The following is a 14,482-nucleotide window of genomic DNA, read 5'->3' as shown; positions in this document are numbered from 1 at the left end:
AGATCCTGTTACGGATATTTTATGGATCACTTTGAAACTAGTGTTCTTGCTGCTTATTTTTCCTCCTGATGAGGAAGGAAGCAAAAATAATCACATGCTATGGCTTTGTGAAGAACTTTAAGGAAAGTAAAACATGAGTTCTTCTCATTTTTTCCTTCTAGGTTCTAATTCTTTTCACATTTAACTGGGGAATCAGTGAAATTCAGCCCTTTTGACTCTCCATAAACGTGGGATAAGTGGTGAAAACTGAACACCATGATGAGAGACTCTAGACCTAGATTACTTAATTAGTGTTTTGTCTTGGGCAAAGCCTTAAATCTCTGTTTCCCAGTTTTCTCACTTATTAAATGGAGTAATAGCTTCCTTACATCACTAGGATATTTTGAGAATTAGATAAAATGATGAATGTCAAAATTCTTTTGTAAAAAGCAAAATGTTATTTTTAGACAGATATAAAATGTTGCAAATAAGTGATACTCTCCCACCCTCTATTATACTAATGCTAACATATTCAATTATAAATATCAGCACAACTTAATTTTATAAAACTTAATATAAATAAACATCTTATGGAAAATGCACATTATTTTTTCTCACTGTGGTCATTCATGACACTTGTCAAATTATCATCTCAGCACAACTTTAACTTATTAACCAGGTACATTGTAATTCTTCGTCAATGTGCTTACAGTGGAAATTTACTTAGAGCAATTTGATAAAGAGCTGTGCTAATTCAATTATTGAATTTCATGCTTTATATTTAAAGTCTATAAACAAAAATTACAAAAAAGTACTTAAGTTATTGCATTACTTTAATGCTCTGAATACCATTTGTACTTGAGATTGGTAGTAGGCATATTTAAGTGATGTGTTCATGAAAGTGAAATATTAAAAACAGCTTACAAAAATCTTCCATCTGGCAGTTACAATTGATGAGAAATCTACTCTTCAGCATTATTTTGAAAATAGCATGCGTTTTTAATTAAAACTGTTCATTCAATTTATTAATGTAAGTAAAACCTCCCATCTGATCATGTTTAACTTGAGAAAGTGGTTTTCTAAAACCCCTTTTATGAATTGAATGATAGAATTTTCAATAAAGAATAGTTATAAAAGATGTCAGACGTTTATTTGCTATTAATCTTTTTTGTCTTTAATTTCACAATTGATCTATGAACATGCTTGCTTAAAAATATTTGATGAAGACATGGTCTTAATTCTTATTTTATTTTAAATCTAAGTGAGCTACAAAGGATCTAAGATAAAAATCTTTAATAAATCATGTTAAGGGATACTTTATGTTAGTTAAGTTAAATTAAGTTTTAATGGACAAGATATAAGCAGATTATTAAGGTTAAAATTTCTCACAGCGATAAATAAAAGCAAATTATCAAATGCTTTTATTCAGTTGCTATGTTCATTACATACATTATCGAAATTAATCCTATTAAGAATCCTGTTTCTCCACAAAAGGATTTCAGCTCAGGCCATTGGACTTCGAATCACAGGCATTTCATCCCTTCCCTACTTGTCCTGGCTATAGGAGGTTTATAAGAATGACTCTGATGGATTCTCTCCAGGAAGCTCAGCACCTGGATTAGATGCCATGATAATTCCCAGACATGGTTGCTTGTCAAAGGGATTATTACGGCTATGAACTAATACCTTATAAAAATGGAAAACAAATTTCTTTAACATGTTAACTATTCTGGGTAAATGTCTATATCCTTCATGTTTTACACTGGTTAAACATCATGCCAACCATCTTAGGTCAAAAGTAGGCAATTTCTCTGTGTGTTCAGGTACACAATATTATTTCTGATGTGTTAATAGTAATAGCTCTCCTTTCCAAGTGAATTTTTAAAATACATAGATAGTTTATTTGTGATTGAGACCTCTAGATTTTAGAATGAAAGTCAACAGGTGTGGGAGATATTTCTGCAACCCACTTAGTGATTAATGGAAGCATACCACGTCAGCAGTAAATGAAAGTCAATGGGCTTAATTATTGTCAGCCTTCTTGAATGATTATATTTTACATAAATATAAAAAATCTAATATATATCATATATGTATATATTATAACATAGTATATATTCATATATTATATGACATATATAAATATAAATATATAAATATAATCATTCAAGAACTTACAGTTAAGTCCAAAGTCATGACCTTTATGTTTGGCTGTTGTTATTAGATTCTTAGCCTCATTTCACAGGGTTTGGGATAAACGTGTTTGGAGGATCTTTCAGGTTATGTCTCTCCTTGTAAATAAATCTATAGTCATTAGGTGCAGAGTGTCTGTATCTTCCATTGGCACCTTATATAATTATAGATATATTCTACTTTTCAAGTTTTCCAGTGTGCTTGTTTCATACACAATCAATAGCCATGTTCCCCAGCATGGGAGCAAGAAAAGGTTGAAAACTGGTTCTACCAACAGCTCAGCTTGTAAAACCATAAATGCTGTCTGTGCTGTTTTTCAGCCTATATCTATGATTTATATCTCTGAAACTGTCACTTATATATTTCTTATCTTATCAACAGCATTTCTCAAAATTATCTTATTTCCAATGACTTATCCAAGAATTGTATTGCTACTGCTGTTTCCAACCTTTTCAACAAAAAATTTTATTAGCTCTAAATAATGTTTCCTTGAAAATAAATTCCAGAGTGTTGTTTTAAGTTACTTATTTACCATGATTTTGAGTTTTAACAAAAATAGTTTATTAGAACTTATAAACCTGCATGCAAGACAAAATGAATTTTAAATGTGTGAGAAAGTCAAAGGAAAGGGAGAGTAAAAATTAAAAAGGTAAAATCCAGCCAGCTTGAGGTTGGTACATAAAATATTTGCCCTGAAGTTCTATACACGTGCTAAAGGTAGACCACAAATTCAACTTTAAGCTTTTTAGAAACCAGTCAAAAGTGGGAAATGTAATCAATATCTCCAAGGTATAAGGAAATGAGTTGCTTCGAAGATGCATATTAACTATTCATGAAACCAAGGTTAGGAAACAAATTTTTATACATTTTTATGTTGGAAGAAAGAAAAATTGAAAACATGTATCACAGAGTAAGGAGTTTCTAAATATTTCCCAAAATTCTAAATATTGGGAAATGCTATCTTGCCATGGTACAATCTAATAAAAGGTATTTTTGTGGGAAGGTAGTATTTATAATATGTGATCCAGTCATAGCACCCTTTGATGGTCCAGCTGGTACAAGGAGAGATTTCAGAATCTCTGAAATTCTGCAGAAGAAGTGAGGAGCAACATCTCTGCAAATGGTCCCAAAGCTTCAACTTCAGCTACTTCAAAATAGAACTTCATTTCAGCTTACATTTGTCTGATCCTTCTTGGAAACTGATGGCATCATTGCTCCTAAGTACAAGATTCTCCATTCTCTCACTGGTTTTATTAAGAAAATCCTACAACCGTGGATAAGAAAGGCTTAGGTAGAGAAGAGTGGAGATTATTATTTACTCATCTCTGTGACTCCAGGGTTGCTAGTGAGATGCAAGGGCACACAATAGGTGCTGATACATGTTGCTTTCCTACAAACTCTGAAATTAACTGTTTTAATATAGGCAAATAACTTCACCTATAAAAGAGGGATAATGATACTAACCTTGGTGGAACAAGATAAATTAATACACATTGGTTAATAATAAGCACTTAATAAATATTTGCTGGATCAAGGAATGAAGTCTAATGCACTATGCAATGTAAAAGATGAGAAATTCGTAAATTATCTCAATACTGCCACAATAAATATTTTAGTATTGGATTTCCAAGGCAGTATTGAAAAAGAGAGTATCATGTTGAATACAGGAAAATGTATTACTTTGTAGAAGAGTTACATATATAGATAATTAACTTACATATAAAGGTAGACTATTAAGTGCTAATATTCTCAGTAACACTATTTTAATAAATAATCTAAAATATAAGAATATGCATTTTTCCCATGAGATGTAATATTGGCATATTTTTATTTTGAATGAGGATAAAAAGCAATTTGCTAGTTTTTTTTCAATTACACAGACTTTCCTTCAAAAAACATATGTCACCATAGATCTAAATTCTAGTATGAATGGACTACATATTTTTGATAACTCTCTGTAAATATTTTTTCTCTGTACAGAGATTTTGACTGATATCAAGTAATAGGAAATTTAAGATTATATTACCTAACATAGTAGATGGCGAATAAATTTTGTCCATTAACTGACAATCAGTTGATTAAACAAACACTTGATTTCTAAATATACTTAAATATTTCTAGTCTAATCTTACCATCACATAATCATGTTTCTTATTGAATAATTTATCTACCTCTAAATGTAACTCTTCTACAAAATAATACATTTTCCTCTATTCAACATGGTACCATCTTCTTCAATATTGCCTTGGAAATCCAGTCCCCAGTATTTGTTCTTATATCGTTTTATATTGCATTAAGTTAATGTTGAGCTGTAGATTTCCAAACTGGCCACCATATATATGATGATACATATAGCTGATCATTTGAGCTATATGTATGTATATGCTTAATAATAACAACATATACTGTAGTAGTTTTGGTGAACTTTCATCCATGCAAAATACCAAGTTGTCTTCTACTGTTGTGCTTCTTCCTGGTCCACCATTGCTGACGGGGGGATTTTGGGATATTTTGGTTTTATTCTAGAAAAATATATACCTTTTCTTCTAGCTCTTCTGCTATTTTCTTCCTATTCTTCTTAACGTAAGTTTTTTAAAAAGATATCTACATTTTACATTTTATTATCTAACATTCTCTATTTCAATATGATCTCCAGTCTACTACTTACCAATTTGTGATTTAAGTTAACAGAAATCAACTCCACCAAACATAATGCAGAAATTATTTGATCTTTTTGAGCCATCTGTATGTTTTTTGACTTTATAAATTCAATTTGAAAATTTTTAATTTTTATAATTAATTATATAATTAAAAAATTTAGTTTCAACTTAAAAATTGAAGTAAAATTTTTACTTATTTATAACACTGACTTATTCAAAAGTGGTGGTTTGGATATTGAATTCATCAGGTATTGTGTTAGTTATTAACTTGTTCAGTATTTCCAATTTTTCACTGTTCAGGCCCATGCTGTTACATCACTTTCAGGTCCTGCTGTGCTTGCAGGAAGGGGGACATGAAACTAGTTCGACTCAATGAATTCCTAGCAAAAGTAACGTGTGTCAATTTGGAGCCTTACCAGTGCAGAATCTTCTAGAGTTATACTCTCTGGGGCAGTAGTTGATAACATTTAAGATGATGGCTCACTGTCAGAACCTCGATCCTTGAATCAGTTCATTGATCAGAGCTCCTCAGCCCCTACCCCCGCTGACCTCTAATTGTATCCTGAACAAAAATTAACTTCCTTTATTTTAAGCCATTGAGGGATTTTTTTTTTTTTTTTTTTAAACTACAGCATAACCCAATTTAAAGAGACTGATACAGGGAATGCTTGGTTTTGAAATTTTCTGGGTGATGTTAAAAAATATTTGAGATTGCAGCAAGCACTGCCAGTGTTCTACTCAGACCCCTGCAGATCCCATTTACAATCCCTGCACACTATTTTCTCACTTTTCATGTGTTTTCGCATCTAACAGCATGCACTTACAATTCTCTTCAGAGGATTGCCCTCAAGTTACTGGAGTTTCTTAGGAGCACATAAGCCAATGATTGACTGACTCATGAAATCCCAGCTTTCTTACATTCAGAGAGGACAATCTTATGATAAACTTACATCCCAGAATTTCCTTGCAAGATCAGTCTGAAGTTACCCTCTGTGGGAGCTTGCATGAAATCTTCCATTACTTAACTGTTTCTTGTTTCTATACTCTGCATCCCTGACTCCCTTCTAGGTTTCTCCTAGAAGGAAGTCTTTCTTAATAAATCACTTGCATATGTAGCTTATGTTAGAGTCTGTTTCTGGGAAGTCCTGTCTAAGACTAGGAATGGAATATACAATATGTAGTTTCATAATAATGTTGAAGATAATTTGTTTGGCTGGATTTTAAAATACAATGGTATGTAAAAATGACATAAAACTTTAGAAGGTTGATTTTGTACTTTTAATCATTTAAGCTAGGAATTTTATCATGTTTAACTTGCTATTCTTCAGCATATCAGAATATGTTGCTGCTTAATTTTTCTTAGTAACACATGCTTTTTTAATAATAATTACATCATTTCTCCACGTTGGGTGGTGGATTTTAATTATTCTACCTGTTCATTGTCCTCAAGCATCTTCAGACCCTGGAAAACATAACGAGATATACATGCGATTGGGTCAAAGCCTGTGATCACATAACAGACCATAGTTCACTAGCCACACAAAAGTGAAATCTACCAATTAACTCTCATTACTGTAGTGCTCTAATGAATTGTTGTAATTGACCATTGATGATGATGGCATAGAAAAATAAAGGGGGAAAACACTTCCTTCCTCTGATTATGTTTTGTGGTGTCAGTTCTTAAATGTCCTTAATTTTATTTATCCTTCTGGCCGTGATATTCTGCATGCTAACTTCCATGGCGTACAATTCTGATTTTGATTTTCTCTTTGTTTTACTTCTGAAATTATATTGAGATCCAATTATATATATTTTAGGAGATAAAATGTTTTTTGCAATTTATAAATGCAGAATTTCTTTTAAAATAGGATACTTTATCTTATTCTAGGTTAATCGGGTCCGTGTAGACAGAATAGATTACCACAAGTATCCTTTGTTTGAATGTGTGTCAACCTCTGAAGAAATAATGAGTATTCTCTTGGGTCATGTACCTTGTCATGAGGTGGGGATCTTTGAACTATACTTAGTTGGTCAAGTAAAAAAGAAATTTTCAAGATTTCATGTATATTCTAGTTAGTGAAGTAGAATGCCTAAAAATTTAGTTACCCCTTATCTCTTTATTATCTGTTCTCTCCATTTTCCCTCCTTAAATTACTTCTTGAGATAACTTATATGTATGTTTAATGAACAAAAATAAAAGTTACAAGCAAATCTTTAGGTGCCATAAATTTTATAGAGATAGAAAAGAAACACACCTACCATTTATGCCTCTGAGATAGAGATAGACAATCATATTAGCCCATTTTCATTTTCACACTGCTATGAATAATTACCTGAGACTGTAATTTATAAAGAAAATAAGTTTAATTTTTTCACAGTTCCACATGGCTGAGGAGGCCTCAGGAAGCTTACAATCATGGTGTAAGGTGAAGGAGAAGCAAGAGCCTTCTTCACAAAGTGGAAGGAGAAAGAGAGAGAGCACGAGGGGGGAACTGTCACACTTTTAAACCATCAGATCTCATGAGAACTCACCCACTATCATGAGAATAGCACGTGGGAAATCCTCCCACATGATCCAATCACCTCCCACCAGGCCCCTCTTTCAACGTGTGGGGATTAGAATTTCACTTGAGATTTGAGTAAAGACAAAGAGCCAAACCATATCAACAATAAATGATGTATGTGAGTATAGTAAACACTTGGAAAATAACATGACATTATTTAATTTTAACATATACATGTATCTTTTGACTTAGCCTCTTCATTTTAAAGAATTTTTGTAAAAAAGTGCTAATACATAAAACATATACAATGGGATTTATTTTACCATTGGTTATAATGGCAAAAACCTGGACATAATCTGGATATCTGCAAATAGATGAATGGTACATGGTTGCAGAAGTTAAGGTACAATTTTAACTGGGAATATTTTGTAGCTATTAGTATGAATGAGTTAAATAAATATATCCTGATCCGAAAATATGCACTTGATATAGAAAAGAGCAGTTGTAGAAAAATGGGTATCACATGAACCAATTTTTGTTAAGAGAAAAAATCCCTCCATATTATTATAAGCATAGAGGCATATCTCAAATAATGCACACTAAAATTTTAACATTGGATAACTCAGAGGTAGCAGAGCTGGGGAAGTGTTGTCTAATAACATTTTAATGTGTTTGTATTATTTAGCATGATACAGCATGTGCACATTTCTTTTGATTAAGTAGATAAAGTGTTTTAAAGAAAAGTGAGGAATAAAGATAAATAAATGTATCTGCCTCTTTTATTTGGGAAGTTCTTTTATGATAAAATTATTCTTTCTAGGCTAAGTATATCTATTTTTCTCAAAGGTTTCTATTTTTGACTTTTGACAACAGATTTCATTTGGAGTATAAATGTAGAAAGACCCATTTCAGACCTTATTTAAATGCAGCACCCACAAATGTAATATATGATGTAGGAAGATGGAACTAGCTATGCAAAGATGGCCAAATAAGTTTCTGTTTTCCATGTTATTAGACAGAGGTTGCTCCTCAACTCTGTGAATCCACCTTCAAAGAAATAAAAAGCACAGATTATCCAAGTGGTTAATTCATAGACATCCCTAATGTTCACCGATACTTCTGGATCTCTGCTTCATGTGGACATGCGAAAAGGATTATGACTTTTCATTCCCTTAAAGTAGGCAAGGGCATCAGAATTACTCCGAATAATGACATGTGAGCTCAGATGCTTGGTATTATTTCCAAGGGAACAAGTAAGAAACTTTCTGTTGTTGTTTATTACCACAGCATAAACTGTTATGCCTGACTGATAACAGTTACTGAACACACTTCAGCTGTCTTTATAACACTTTGATCCTATACACTAGGAGTTGGCAAAGATTCTGTAAGTAGGAGACCCAATTTTGGAATTACATATGAAATAAATTTTTTTTTAATTCCGTAAAATTCCATTTTTTACCCAATGAGAGTTTGTATAAGGTTGATCGATATAGGTTCCTAGCTTGGCTCAGCCAATTACTTGGTAACCTTGTACAAAAACTCCATTTTTCTCAGCCTCAGTTTCCATCAGTAAAATGAAAGTATGCATGCCCATGTCACATGGTTATGTGAATTAAATAACATAACTTGTGTGACCTAGTACTTTATACATAGCGTGTGTTCAAAAACTGCTAGTCATCTGTATAGGAAATCCTTGTGAAATATTTTAAGTGAACTTGAGAGTAGAGAGAAAGATGGCTTTAGGATATAAAGAGGGAGGCCATTATTGATATCAGGAATGTCCATTACCCCCAATTTGAGTAGCTTTGCCCATTGAGGCTTGAAAAATGTTGTAGATGAGTATGCCTCCTTTGGAATCTTAGATGTTTAATTGACTTTATGATATTTATTCCATCATGGGAGAAAAGCTAATAATTTCCCTCATACAGCCAAAGTAAATCAATTTACTGAGTTCTATTTAATTCTCTATTTTATTTTAAATTTATTGAAACACAATCCTCTCTCTATTTGAGCCCCTTGGTTGTCATCTTCTACCATGCAGGCGTTAATCTGAAAGGTAGGCAGAGTACTGTTCTCCTATCTGCCACCTCTCTGCTTCTATACCAAGATAGCATCTATCAAGAGGGATCTGAGCAGATTGCAGAGGAATTGGCACATGCTTTCCAGCATGGAAGTCCCAAACACTGAAATTCTGTAGGTAGAAACAGACCAGAAAAATGCTAGTAGTTCAACTCCCACTTATGAGTGAGAACGTGTGGTGTTTGTATTTTCTGTTCCTGTGTTAGTTTGCTGAGAATGATGGCTTCCAGCTTCATCCATGTCAAAGTACATGAACTCATTGTTTTTTATGGCTGCATAGTATTCCATGGTATATATGTGCCACATTTTCTTTATCCAGTCTATCATTGATGGACATTTGGATAGGTTCTAAGTTGAACAATGAGAACACATGGACATACGGAGGGGAACATCACACACGGGGGTCTGTCAGGGGTTAGGAGGTAAGGGGAAGGGAGAGCATTAGGACAAATACCTAATTCAAGAGAGGCTTAAAACCTAGATGAGGGGTTGATAGGTACAGCAAACCACTATGACACATGATACCTGTGTAACAAACCTGCACATTCTGCACATGTATCCCAGAATTTAAAGTAAAATTTTAAAAAAATGTAAAATAGTATGCTAGCAGTTATACTTGGAAACAGAGTCAGTCATGTATATCAGTCATTCACATTTCAGAGCATGGAGCAATGGGGATAGGAGAGCTATCACCTTAGTAAACTGAGTTGCTTACTTTTTTTTTTTTTTTTTTTTTGAGACAGAGTCTTGCTCTGTCGCCCAGGCTGGGGTGCAGTGGCCGGATCTCAGCTCACTGCAAGCTCCGCCTCCCGGGTTTAGACCATTCTCCTGCCTCAGCCTCCCGAGTAGCTGGGACTACAGGCGCCCGCCACCTCGCCCGGCTAGTTTTTTGTATTTTTTAGTAGAGACGGGGTTTCACCGTGTTAGCCAGGAAGGTCTCGATCTCCTGACCTCGTGATCCGCCCGTCTCGGCCTCCCAAAGTGCTGGGATTACAGGCTTGAGCCACCGCGCCCGGCCGAGCTGCTTACTTATATAAATTCATGTAAGCCACTGAGAGTTGGAGTTGATGAGCTCAGTAATTTAACTTCCAGCTATGGATCTTGGAAAGATATTTCACTATTACACATTTGGTCAGATTGAGACAAATCAGACTTAAAGGTTATGACATGGTAACTCTGAATGATTACTCCAAGGCAAAGTGTTTCTATTCCTTCTCACCAGGAATTAGTTTAGGAATGGGCAATTCTGGCCATTGATATATGAAAGATAGTCTGGGGGCACTTCTGAAAAACGTTCCCTTGCTCCATCAGTCTTAAAAAGAGACTTAAGAAAGAGATAATGTCTATCTTCCTGTAAATGTTGTCATGTTTGGATATGATGCCTCAATCTACTGAAGTCACTTTATGACTATGAGTGTATCATTTTGAGGACAAATCTAACACACTGAAATATTTGATGAGATGGCTAAACTTTTTTTTGAGACAGAGTCTTACTCTGTCGCCCAGGCTGGAGTGCAATGGTGCCATTTTGGCTTACTGCAACTTCTGCCTCCCGGGTTCAAGTGATTCCCCTGCCTCAGCCTCCTGAGTAGCTGAGATTACAGACATGCACCACCATGCCCGGCTAATTTTTGTATTTTTAGCAGAGACAGGGTTTTACTATGTTGGTCATGCTAGTCTTTAACTCCTGACTTCGTGATCCACCCACCTCGGCCTCCCAAAGTGCTGGGATTACATGAGATGGCTAAACTTCTGATTTTACTGATCCTGGAATTGTAGTGCTGCTAGAGACTTCTTGTTATATAAAATGATTTTTTTATTGTTTAAAACATTTGAGTTATTTTTTGTTACTTGTGACCCTAGGTTTTTTTTTTTTTTTTTTTTTTTTTTACACGACATGTTGCTCTGTCTCCCAGGCTGATGTGCAGTGGCACAATCTCAGCTCACTGCAACCTCCACCTCCCCAGTTCAAGCGATTCTTCTGCCTCAGCCTCCCAAATAGCTGGGATTACAACCGCCCGCCACCATGCCTAGCTAATTTTTGTATTTTTAGTAGAGACAGGGTTTTGCCATGTTGGCCAGGCTGGTCTTGAACTCCTGACCTCAGGTGATCAGCCTGCCTCGGCCTACCAAAGTGCTGGGATTACAGGCCACTGTGCCCAGCCCACCTTAGGCATTTAAATTAATACATAGCTAGATTAAAAAGTTGAATTTAAGATTCATAATTATTGAAAAATGAAACAAAATTAATTGAATTTTTAACATGTACTTTTCACAAGATAGCCAATGCTTAAGAACACATATGTAGCCTATGCTTTCAGATTTTGCAATTAAGTAATTAAACAATTTATCTGCACTACAACACAGCATCAGTATGCAAGTATATGTCTGACATCATGTGAGAAGGATGCCTGACCCAATCTTGTGAGATCAAATAATGCTTTTCAAAGGATAAAACTTCCCGTCTGCAATCAAAATGATGAAGAGACGTTGGCTAAGCATATAGAGGGATAGTTGTAAAGACCTTTTTTAGTGTGGCAAATGACACGAAGTTATTGGCTACTTTAACTCGAAAATCCAGCTGTAGTCTTAGGCCCAGCTACACTGATAGGGTTAATTCATATCATCATGAACAACATGAACAGTTTGGACAACCAGAAAGATGGAATTCCCATTGGAAATGGGAAGGGGAACATAAGTTTTGGTGGAAATATTAAGAAACTCAATTTTGACTGTATTAGTTTTGAGGTGCCATTTATATTTTCAGATGGGGAACTCAATGAGATAGTTAGAGATACCAATCTAGAGTTTAGGGAAATTTTTTTGGCTGTAGGTACAAATTTGTGAATTGTTACTGCATAGTATTGAAGATAGTACTGAAGGCAATGAGGCTGGACAAGATCCCTGTACGAGTAAGGATAGATAGAAAAGAGTAAAAGGTTCAAAGAATGCATTTCTGGGATTCCAACATGGAAGGGTTGGGGAGATAAGAGAAACTATGTAAAGAATATGAAAATGAGCAGCCATAGACGTAGGATACAAATCAGGAGAACATTGTCTTGGAAGCAGATATATGTAAATATAAAAGGTGGAGAGAGGTGGCCGGGCATGGTGGCTCATTCCTGTAATTGCAGCACTTTGGGAAGCCGAGGCAAGAGGATCACATAAGCCTAGGAATTTGAGACTAGCCTGGGCAACATGGCGAGATCCCATCTCTACGTAAAATTTAAAAATTAGCTTGATGTGATGGTGTGTGCCTGTGATTTCAACTACTGGGGAGGCTGAGGCAGGAGGATCACTTGGGTCCAGGAGGTTGAGGCCGCAGTGAGCCATGTTCGTACCACTGCACTCCAGCCTGGGCAACAGAGTGTGATCCTGTATCAGAAAAATAAATTGTAGAGAGAAGAAAAATATTTCCACAGGGCCCTTCCACTGGCCTGCACCTATGCCTAAATATTCAGCCTGCTCTCCTGTGTTTGTGGGTGGAATTTACATTTACCATTTACGTATTCTTATAAAAAGCCCTCTCTCCCTTCCTAGAATTTTCCTATCTTCTTTGACCTGGAAAAGTTTGACCTAAATAAAGAGGTTATGTTTTATTTGCTAGGTAAAAGTGAGGAGAAAAATGAGCAATACTGTAGGAAAACAAGCAAGCAATAACATACTGCTTTTATTTCCTTTTTCCTCAATCCTTCAATCTCAAATTTTGAGGTTGGCTGGGGAACCAAAATCTCTAAAAGGTAGTAAGTTGTCCTCCAGATCATGAGCCTCTCGCCTCAGCTTCCATAACTACAGGTGTCTTCGCCATCAAATCATTCTTTTTTTTTTTTTTTTCCTGTTTCCTTTTACTTTTTTTTTTATTTTTTATTTTTTTTAATTTATTTATTATTATTATACTTTAAGTTGTAGGGTACATGTGCATAACGTGCAGGTTTGTTACATATGTATACTTGTGCCATGTTGGTGTGCTGCACCCATCAACTCGTCATTTACATCAGGTATAACTCCCAGTGCAATCCCTCCCCCCTACCCCCTCCCCATGATAGGCCCCGTGTGTGATGTTCCCCTTCCTGAGTCCAAGTGATCTCATTGTTCAGTTCCCACCTATGAGTGAGAACATGCGGTGTTTGGTTTTCTGTTCTTGTGATAGTTTGCTAAGAATGATGGTTTCCAGCTGCATCCATGTCCCTACAAAGGACACAAACTCATCCTTTTTTATGGCTGCATAGTATTCCATGGTGTATATGTGCCACATTTTCTTAATCCAGTCTGTCACTGATGGACATTTGGGTTGATTCCAAGTCTTTGCTATTGTGAATAGTGCTGCAATAAACATACGTGTGCATGTGTCTTTATAGCAGCATAATTTATAATCCTTTGGGTATATACCCAGTAATGGGATGGCTGGGTCATATGGTACATCTAGTTCTAGATCCTTGAGGAATTGCCATACTGTTTTCCATAATGGTTGAACTAGTTTACAGTTCAACAGTGTAAAAGTGTTCCTATTTCTCCACATCCTCTCCAGCACCTGTTGTTTCCTGACTTTTTAATGATCGCCATTCTAACTGGTGTGAGATGGTATCTCATTGTGGTTTTGATTTGCATTTCTCTGATGGCCAGTCTGCTTACAGATATTCGTATTTTTTGTAAAGTTCGATAATTAGAACTTTGGAAAGAAAGCTAAATTTTCATCTTCTTGCTTTCATCATAATGCAGTCATGCAACCTTATGTAATATATGGATATATATGAGATATAGCCAGTTAACAAAAGTCTAGTAATCAGGAGAGCTGAATCCCATACTTGGACGGGTCATTAACAAGATTTCAAATATGGAAACAAGTAAGCTTTGAATTCTAGAACTCACACTCCCAATTAGTGCTCAAACTGCCTCTTGGACTCCTGTGATGAAAAAATTAGCATTGGAAAGTGATTTGACAAAGTTAAAAGCATTGTGCATGTAATAAGTATGGTTATCTATTTACTTTCTTATTTCAAAGATAAACCAGGAACATCTGGACACCCTTACACCCTGGGTACCCTGTTAAAGACTCCTTTCTAAAGG

Source organism: Macaca thibetana, chromosome 6, assembly GCF_024542745.1.
Source record: "Macaca thibetana thibetana isolate TM-01 chromosome 6, ASM2454274v1, whole genome shotgun sequence".
NCBI lineage: Eukaryota > Metazoa > Chordata > Mammalia > Primates > Cercopithecidae > Macaca > Macaca thibetana.
This window is presented reverse-complemented; position numbering follows the sequence as displayed.